The 9575-nt window shown below is 49.2% G+C and overlaps 1 non-coding gene across 1 annotated transcript; it reads right to left on the reverse strand.

Moving 5' to 3' along the window:
• Nucleotides 1–84: 84 nt before the first annotated feature.
• On the reverse strand, nucleotides 85–156 carry TRNAC-GCA (transfer RNA cysteine (anticodon GCA)). Its single transcript has one exon. It is a non-coding gene; the product is annotated as a tRNA-Cys (tRNA).
• Nucleotides 157–9575: the final 9419 nt, after the last annotated feature.

Genomic DNA, 9575 nt, shown 5'->3' on the forward strand with positions numbered 1-9575 from the left:
CTGAGGAGCCTGGTAGGCTACAGTCCATGGAATTTTCCAGGCAAGAGTAATGGAGTGGGTTGCCATTTCCTTCTCCAGGGGATCTTCCCAACCCAGGGATCGAACCCGGGTCTCCTGCACTGCAGGCAGACGCTTTACCATCTGAGCCACCAGGGAAGCCCCACATAACCAAAACACAAAATTAAAAACGACAAGGACTTTAATTGAAGTGTTAGAGAATGTTAGGAGTTTGTAGAAAGAAATGGTATTTCTAGTTGTTCAGCAGACTAGTGGGAGAAAGATCAAGCATTGATTCTGAAGGATATAGCGTTTGGACTGGGCCTTGAGGGTGGTTAGGATTTGGATATGTGGGAATGGAGGGACATTCCCTCCATAGCAAGAGCCAGGCCTGGGGCAGGGATGGGCGAGAAATGAAGAGGGAGAAGGAAAGAGCAGTGGGTGGTTTTAACAGGGAACATCTCTGAGCTGTCTGAAGTCATTAGGGGTAAAAGACCTGTGAATGAGAACCTTTGGGGACGCGGGGTGTGTGATGCCTGCTTGAGATGAGTTCAGTGGGAGTGGAAGACGAGGCATCAGAGGCACTCCCAACACATTTCCAGCCCACCATTACCTCCTGGCTCATCCTCACCATCAGCTGTATTTGTAATGAAGTGAAGTGAAGTGAAGTCGCTCAGTCGTGTCCGACTCTTTGCGACCCCATGGACTGTAGCCTACAGGCTCCTCCGTCCATGGGAGGGAAGAACAAATCTGACTCCATACTGAATCTATTTCTGTTACTTTAACCTTTGTAGCTACAGTAGGTCTCCTACAGATGAACGCATTCCATTCTGAGAGTGCATTCATAAGTCCAAGAAAATAGCCTAGGTACCCACCTAACACAGTAAGCTATGTAGCACTGTACTATAATAGGTTTATAATATTTTTCACACAAATAATATGTTAAAAAACACAAAGAAAGCATTTTAAATCTTACAGTACAGTACCTTGAAAAGTACAGTAGTACAGTACAACAGCTGGCATACGGGGCTGGCAGGAAGAGTTACTGAGTCCCCTTCTCCTCCCGCCATCAGTCTTGCCCAGCATCAGTTTTTTTCCAATGAGTCAGCTTTTCTCATCATGTGGCCAAAATATTGGCGCTTCAGCTTCAGCATCAGTCCTTCCAATGAGCATTCAGGGTTGATTTCCTTTAGGATTAACTGGTTTGATCTCCTTGCTGTCCAGGGGACTCTCAAGAGTCTTTTCCAACACCACAGTTTGAAAGCATCAATTCTTCGGTGCTCAGCCTTCTTTATGGTCCAACTCTCACATCCATACATGACTACTGGAAAAACCATAACTTTGACTATATGGACTCTTGTCAGCAGAGTAACGTCTCTGCTTTTTAATCCACTGTCTAGGTTTGTTATAGCTTTTCTTCCAAGGAGCAAGCGTCTTTTAGTTTCATGGAAGGGCAAGCTGCAGTTTCAGTCACTCACATCCTGGGCTTGAAATAAAGATCCTGTACTACTGTAGTCTGTATACTGCTGTACTATAAGGTTCACAAAAACACAAGCACTTGTAGAAGATGCACGCATGTGACGATGTGTGCCAGACAAATGAAATCACTTACGTGATGGGACATGTGAACAGGTATTCATAACTTGAACATTCCTATGTAGGGGACTTACCATATTATTTTTGCTACAAGTTGAGTATTGCCTGTAGCCTGAAATATATAGGGTAGTCCATTATCAAAGCTATCTTTAAAGGGTGTAACACTTTTTCATTCATATAGAGATTAAAAAGTTGCAGAACAGAGAATAACATTTGTTTTGTTGGAGGAGGTTTCTAGGAACATTGTGACAAGACCTATGTGGACAACTGCAAGAACAAAGGATTCTGGCACCAAGAAGTTTGCAGCAACCAACCACATCCCATCCCATTGTAGTATAAAGAAGCCTGAATTCTAACTCGGGCAAGATGATTCTTTGGGACACTAGTTCACCATCTTCTTGGTCTGCTGGTTTTCCAAATAAAGTTACTGTTCCTTCCCCCAACAACTCGTCTCTCAATTTGTTGGCTCATTGTGCAGTGAGCTTGGACAAATGTAACATAACCACATAGTTTTGATAGCTGCCCCGAGGTTCAAAGAGTGGGGTTATATCTATTTACTATCAGTATCAAGCTCCAGGAACCTAGGGCCGTGTTGGGTGCCCCGAGACCTTGTTATTCTGCTTGAGGCCCTACATGGCTGTGGCTTTTGAAGAACACTTGGCCAGCCAACAGCTGTCCTGGGAGGCAGGGACTGAGTTCCCTCTGAAAGACTAACATGGTTTTCACCCAACTTGAGGCACTAACATCATGGCATCCAGTCCCATCACTTCATGGCATATAGATGGGGAAACAGTGGAAACACAGAGTTTAAATTTTTGGGCCCCAAAATCACTGCAGATGGTGACTGCAGCCATGAAATTAAAAGACACTTGCTCCTTGGAAGAAAAGCTATGACCAACCTAGACAGCATATTAAAAACCAGAGACATTACTCTGCCAACAAAGATCCGTTGAGTCAAAGCTATGGTTTTTCCGGTAGTCATGTATGGATGTGAGAGTTGGACTATAAAGAAAGCTGAGTGCCAAAGAATTGATGCTTTTGAACTGTGGTGTTGAAGAAGACTCTTGAGAGTCTCTTGAACTGCAAGGAGATCCAACCAGTCCATCCTAAAGGAGATCAGTCCTGAATATTCATTGGAAGGACTGGTGCTGAAGCTGAAACTCCAATACTTTGGCCACCTGATGTGAAGAACTGACTCATTGGAAAAGACCCTGATGCTGGGAAAGATTGAAGGCAGGAGGAGAAGGGGATGGCAGAGGATGAGATGGTTGGATGGTATCACTGACTCAATGGACATGAGTTTGAGCAACAATTCCAGGAGTTGGTGATCGACAGGGAGGCCTGGTGTGCTGCAGTCCATGGGGTCGCAGAGAGTCAGACATGACTGAGCAACTGAACTGAACTGACAATGAGAGGTTTAGAAGGACAAGTGGAGTAGGAGAAACCTGAATCAGTGGCTCCTTCTAAGGATCTCCCTTCCCCAGCATAGCATCTTCTGGATCAGCTTGTGTTTGTCCTGGGTCAGTACCCACCTCTCTTCCCCAAACCCCTGCAGGCTTGTGTGTCTTGAGGTTCAGTGGTGAGGCTGTGGAGGCTGACAGATATGGGTTGGAATGTGGACTATCTCATTCATTCATTTGTTCATCTAGGACTATGAGTACAATTTTCGGGGGGGGGTCCAATGAAAATGAAAATGTTATTAAAAAATTATGATGAATTTCAAGACAGTAACAGCAGAGCATTAACCCAAGTGTGGGGCACGTCAGATCACACACTCACAAAACCAGCCCTGAGCGCCTCTCCTGTGGTGGACAAAGATAGATGATGGCCCAGATCCTGGAATAGAGCAGGACCCTATGGTCCATGACCCCCATGTCCTCTGCTTGCATTTTGTCTGTGGAAAAGCTTTAGCCAGAGAAAAAGTTTAACCAGAGAAGCGAGAAAAGGCAGAAACAAAGGAAAACAAAGAAGACCAAATAATGATAATGTGTGTGCCTCATTATCAGTCATGTCTGACTCTTTGTGACCCCATGGACTGCAGCCAGCCAGGCTCCTCTGTCCATGGGATTCTCCAGGCCAACAATTCTGGAGTGGGTTACCATGCCCTTCTCCAGGGGATCTTGTTGATCCCAGGATCAAATCTGCATCTCCTGTGTCTCCTGCATTGGCAGGCGGATTCTTTACCACTAGCGCCACCTGAGAAGCCAATAATAATGTAGTCATTAAGCAAAGTCAAGGACCTTTAGCTCCTCTTCAAGAGCAATAGATCATATTTTGAGCTATATCCTATGAACTGACTTAGAGACACTGAAGCCCCTACCAGGTGGAGGTAGTTAACTACACGATAACCACACTGTAGCCATGACTTCAGTGGCCATAATTCTGAGAACTGGCCTCAAGGAACTGGGAACAAGCCGACCATGGAACTGAAGATTCATTGCACTCAATCAGGATGACACTGATCAGACCACTGATGACCAGTTTCCAGATGACTTTCAGAACTGACTGTATGTTTCTACACATAGTCCCCTCCCTCAGCGTATCAACACTCTTGCCCACTGGCTGTCAGCTGGGGATGGGGTGGAGTTGGTCTTTGGACAGGCATCTGCCCTCACCCTCCCCGACCCCTGATGCTGGCATCCAAAATAGAGCAAACTTTCCACCAACCTGGCCTCTTTAATGGCTACTGAGTGGTGAGCAGCTGGACCCCACTTTCAGTTACAGTCCCATGGGTTTTACAGTTAAGTGGAGGAAACAGACAACAACCAAGCAGACATACAGTAACTACAGTAATAAAACAAATAGTGTTTCTTCTGTATTCAGTCCTTTCGTAAATGAACAAGATAATTTCAGATGTGATAAATGCTAGGGAAGGGAAGGGTCAAGTCAGGGTGCTAGGTCCGCAGTGACTGGGGCAGAGGTGGGGTCTGGCTGGCCTGGAGGGGCTTGTGTTTCAGAGACTGAGTCATACAAGGAGCAGAACGACTTCCAGGTAGAGGGCAGCAAAGGCGAGGGCCTTCCTTCGGAGCAGCCAACCTTGGGTGGCTGTTTAATCACTCTGAGCTTCAGCTCTTCATCTTAAAACGGGAATTAGCATGATATATCGACACGAACTGAGTATTTTCTGTGTGCTTGGCCTGTTCTAAAGGCCTTCCTACTGACTCATGTAGTCCTCACGGTGGGGTCCACTGTTATCCCCATTTTACAGAACTGGAAACCGAGGCACAGAAAGGACAAGGACTTGTCAAGGTCACCAGGTGGGGGCGTGGCAGAGCCTGGACGTGAGCCCCAGCTGGCTGACCCTGGAGTCTGTGCCCTTGCTCGTCCATCAGGTGCCTCTTCAGGCCTCTGTGTGGTGTCACTGCCATGAACTGTGCACAGCGTGTGCTTCTGTACGTTCTGTGGTTTCCCAGGGGGATCTGGGGGCCTCTCTGGCCTTGTTTTACCTCGCCACCCCCACCCCCCATGCCTATCGGTGTTTGGAGCCAGAGTCCGGGCTCACTGCCCTGTCAGTCAGCGGGCACCATTCTGGGCACATTAATAGGCACTGCCTGGAATGTGGCTTGGCAGTGCCAGCCCCTCAGGGAGTTGATGACCATTTCAACACCCACCTGCTGGTTGTCACTCATTCCACACTGAATGCAGCCTCCCCTGGCTCCTTGAAAACCCCCAGCAGGGCTGCACCTCCCTATCCATTTAGAACATGTATTTGGGCCTCGTGGAGCCCTGCCAGCTCTTTATAGAAAGGAGGCACGATCAGGGGGAGGAGAGAGGCGGGAGGGAGCTCTGCGTCAGGTTTTCAAGTCATAATGATCCCAGTCATTGAGACATCGAATCTCACACTGAAATCGGTTGAAAGTAAAATATCGTTTTGTAATACTGCTGTTAATAATGTAAACATTAAAAGCACATTAAATACTTAGCTGTATTGTGGGGCACAATTGCCTGATTTTTCTTCTTTCAGCTTCTTCAACTGGAGGAAATGATTGGCTGCAATACCCAGATACGTTAGCCTAAAGAGTTGATCTGGGCTTGCACTGGGGGACCTCGTCATTTGATGCCCCTGGAAGTTACACTGGCAGCAGATTGCTCCCTTTTTCTGGAGATGAGTTTATATTTTTTCAAGCTATGTAGGTACTGGAGGTGTTCTGGGAGTGGGGAGAGTCTTAAGTTGCAGGTGAATATCCAGACCCCTTGGCTCTGTTGAGGTCCCTGGCCACCTGCCCCAGGGACCTGCCTCCTGGCTTCACTCTGCTGCCTAGTCAGCGCCACCTCAGAGAGGCCCTCCTTGGTCTCCAGCCAAAGTAGCAACACCCTCACTTTTGCTCCCCTTTGGCCTCCACGGGGCAAAACTCACTATTGCACAACAGGCCCTGGTGAGCAGTCATCTCTTACCAAAGGAATCTGAGGAGAAAGGACATTAGAAGAGACGCAGGTCTCCCAGCCCATTGGTCCCCACCCTCTCTTTAGAGGTTTTAAGGAAACAGGTGAGGGGCGAATCAGACCAGGGAGATGCGTGACTTTTGTTCTTGGATGAGCTCTCAAGCCTCCTGTCCCATCTTGGGGCAGCTTGGTGACAGAAGGGATGGTTCTGAGTGAGGTCTGGTGGGAAGGACCCAGCCCCGGTGCAAGTCAGTCTGCCTGGCCAGCTCCTGACGGGGTAGCTTCCAAGAGCTGCTTGTCTTCCTCCCTTCCTCTCGAATTCTTGGCACCCACGCTTTCATATTTGTTCTTTCCCTCATCTTCTGTTTTATGTTTTTGGCCACAGAGGATGCAGATTTAAATCAAAAGTCCGAAGTTCAGATCATTCCTCCCCTTGCCGTGTGTTTTATTAGAGCGCCTCCTGCCCTCTCCAGCATCGTCTGAAAGGCGCTGAGCAGCTGGGAAGAGTAATGGGGCTGCCAGGGCGCTGCCCAGAGGCCCGGGCCTTCCTGATGACATTGCATTATGGAAAAGCTGTAATAACACTCTGCTTGTGAGCTTCCTCTTCCATCACTCAGGGGACATCGGCGGGATGGAGGTGGGGCTGGCTGAGTGTGGCCTGGGCTGTCCTTGTGCCTGCCACCCCGGCTGGCTGGGGCGGGGCGGTCAGGAGTGGGTGCTTTTCCACATCATCTGTCCTGAGGACCAAGTCAGAGGCCCCGTGTGGCAGATGAGGAAACCGAGGTCACGGAGACACTACGCCCATCTGCCAGCGCTCTGGCAGACTCGCTATGTGAGGAGGCTGGGGAAAGGAGCTGGATCGGAATCCGCAGTCCTGACGCTGCCAGTCCCCTGCTGTCCCCACATGGCCCCCACTTGCTGTGTATATCTCTTGTTTCTCCCTCCATAAGTCAGGTGTCAATTTGATGGGAGGATCACAGAGAAAGAGGTTACAGTAGAGACTGGCTAGGGGCTCATCAAATCCACTTGCTCATCCTACGCATACAATTGAATGACTCTCTGCCCGCCCCCTGCCTCCCCGCACCCTGGGCATCTGGGAGGTGGGTGTGCCTTCTCTGTGCTGTCCGTCTGGCTTTCAGGCCTGTGGTTGAAGTGGGGCCAAAGAATGGAAGCAGCCTGGGTCCGGCGATGACCGTGTGGAGCAGAGGCTGTCTGCTGACTTGAGTGGATTGGAACATGAAGCGCTGATATTTGAGCATTGTTTGTAAATAGCCTCCCTTGACTAATACCTCTGTGTTTCTCAGTTCAAAAAGAAGAGCATGGGACTTCCCTGGTGGTCCAGGGGCTAAGACTCCCAGCTTCTAATGCAGGAGCCCCAGGTTCGTTTCCTGGTCAGGGAACTAGATTCCACATGCCGCGACTGAGTTCACATGCTGCAACTAGAGAACCCACATGTGAAACTAAGACCCAAGACCCAGCACAGACAAATAATAAATATTAAAAAAAAGAAGAAGAAAAAGAGAACACAGTTAGTGGTTAAGAACCTGCCTTGCGATGCAAGGGACATGCTTTCGATCCCTGGTAGGGGAACTAAGATCCCACGTGCCGCAGAGCAGCTAAACCCTCGAGGGGCAACAACTGAGCCCATGCCTGGCACTGAAAAATCCTGCATGATGCAACAAAGATCCTGCAAGCCATAACTAAGACCCAACAAAATCAAGAAAGTAAAATATTTTTTTAATAAAAGGAGAGCTCCTCAGTCTGTGTAAGAGAGGCTCTTACGGTGACCTAGGCGAGATCCAGCAGAAAGGCAGAAGGTTCAAAGGCCCTTTCTAGCACTCACGTTCTGGGGTTACTTCATTTCCCTCTTAATCTCCCCTGGTGCCCATCTTAACCTCCTATGGCTGGCACAGGGCTGTGCCCTGAGCAGAACGCTCGATTCCCCCTTCCTGCGGTTGTCGCTCCTTTTCCTGGAACACTCGCCCTTCTTTCTCATCCTTCAGTCCTGCCTCTCTTCCAAGGCACAGCTCCAACGCCACCTCCGTGGTCATCCCACGTGGCAGGGAGTCCTCACTGCCTCTCCTCTCCTGTGTAACCCTCTGTGCAGCTGAGCAGAGGGCCCCCACTCCCCACTGAAGCACCACTGATATTTTCATATGAGGATCTTCAGTCTCTCATTAAATCAAAAGGTTCTTATGAATAGCATCACCATCGCTACAGTTCCTGGTTTCCTACAAGGCCCTAGCACCATGTGGATGGTACCAGGCACTTGGAAAATATCTGTTGGATGAATGAATGGAAGGAGAGAAGGACAGATGAATGACCTCATAAACAAATGAATGAGCTACTCAGCCAGATCTCCAAGGGTCTCCACCCTCTGGGCTCACTCCATCTCTCTACTTCATCTCTACTCCCAGCCACAAACCCCACTCAGAATGGGCTGGTCTGTCCACAGACTCACAGCCCACTGGACCTTCCCCTCCCTCTACTCCGCACCCCCACCAGTGCCCCAGCCCCTTCCCACTCCTGTCCCCCTTCAGGGCCTAGAGGAAGTCCCACCTCCTCCAAAGGTTTCCGTGACAACTCAGCTCTCCGCAAATGGTTCAACATTATTATACGATTGATCATCTGTACCATGCGGGTTAATCCACTGTATTATTGGGTATGTCCTACGTGGTTTGTGGTCAGTGCATTTGTGTTTTTCTTGCCTCCTCAACTAGAATCTAGCTCCCAAGAGCTGAATCATCCACAGCACTTAGCAAAGAGATCAGCAGGGCACAGCCGAGCAGGACAGGCATGCGCTTGCAGATTGCTGGATACCTGGGGCTCCCTCACCCTTTTGCCCTTTTTCAGTAAACGCAGACTGGAGAGCATACATGCATGCGCTCCTCCTTCTCCTCTTCGTATCTTTCTGTTCTCCCTCTTCCCAGATTTGCATACTTGCGTGGACTCATCCACCTGAGTTGCTGAATCTGCAAAGCCTGGCACAAGCTTCAGACCACAGTTGCCCCTCTGAGTCCAGGAGTCTAGGAAGAACAATCTAGAATGGTAGCCAACTTAGCCCCTTGCAGCAAACTGCACTTTTCTCGGTGACATGTTCAGGAGGAGGAGGGAATCATTTGGGCTGGACCTCGGAAGGGCTGCAAAGGAGGAAGAAGGCCACCGTGAAAGGGACCGTGGGATAAAGAGGTGGCAGGACATCACATTGGCAGGAAGATGGAGCCACCATGGAGACCAGCTGCAGCGTAGGTGGCCACGTGGGTGGCCAGCCCTAAAAGACGTAGATTCCAGAGACTTTCTTGGTGGTCCAGTGGTTAAGAATCCATCTTGCAATGCAGGGGGCACGGGTTGGATCCCTGGTTGGGGAACTAAGATCTCGCATGCAGAGGAGCAACTAACCCCACGTGCAACAAAAATTCTGGGTGCTGTGACTAAGACCTGACGCAGCAAATAAATAAATATTGAAAAGAAAAAAAAGACTCAGATTCCAGCTGACATTCCCACCTCACCCTCAGGCAGCTTCTACAGCACCCAAGGCTGAGAATGGGAACAGGAATCAGAAGCTCAGCCAGGGAGTTTTGATGGTTGATGCAGTACTA

Source organism: Bos javanicus, chromosome 23, assembly GCF_032452875.1.
Source record: "Bos javanicus breed banteng chromosome 23, ARS-OSU_banteng_1.0, whole genome shotgun sequence".
Taxonomy (NCBI): domain Eukaryota; kingdom Metazoa; phylum Chordata; class Mammalia; order Artiodactyla; family Bovidae; genus Bos; species Bos javanicus.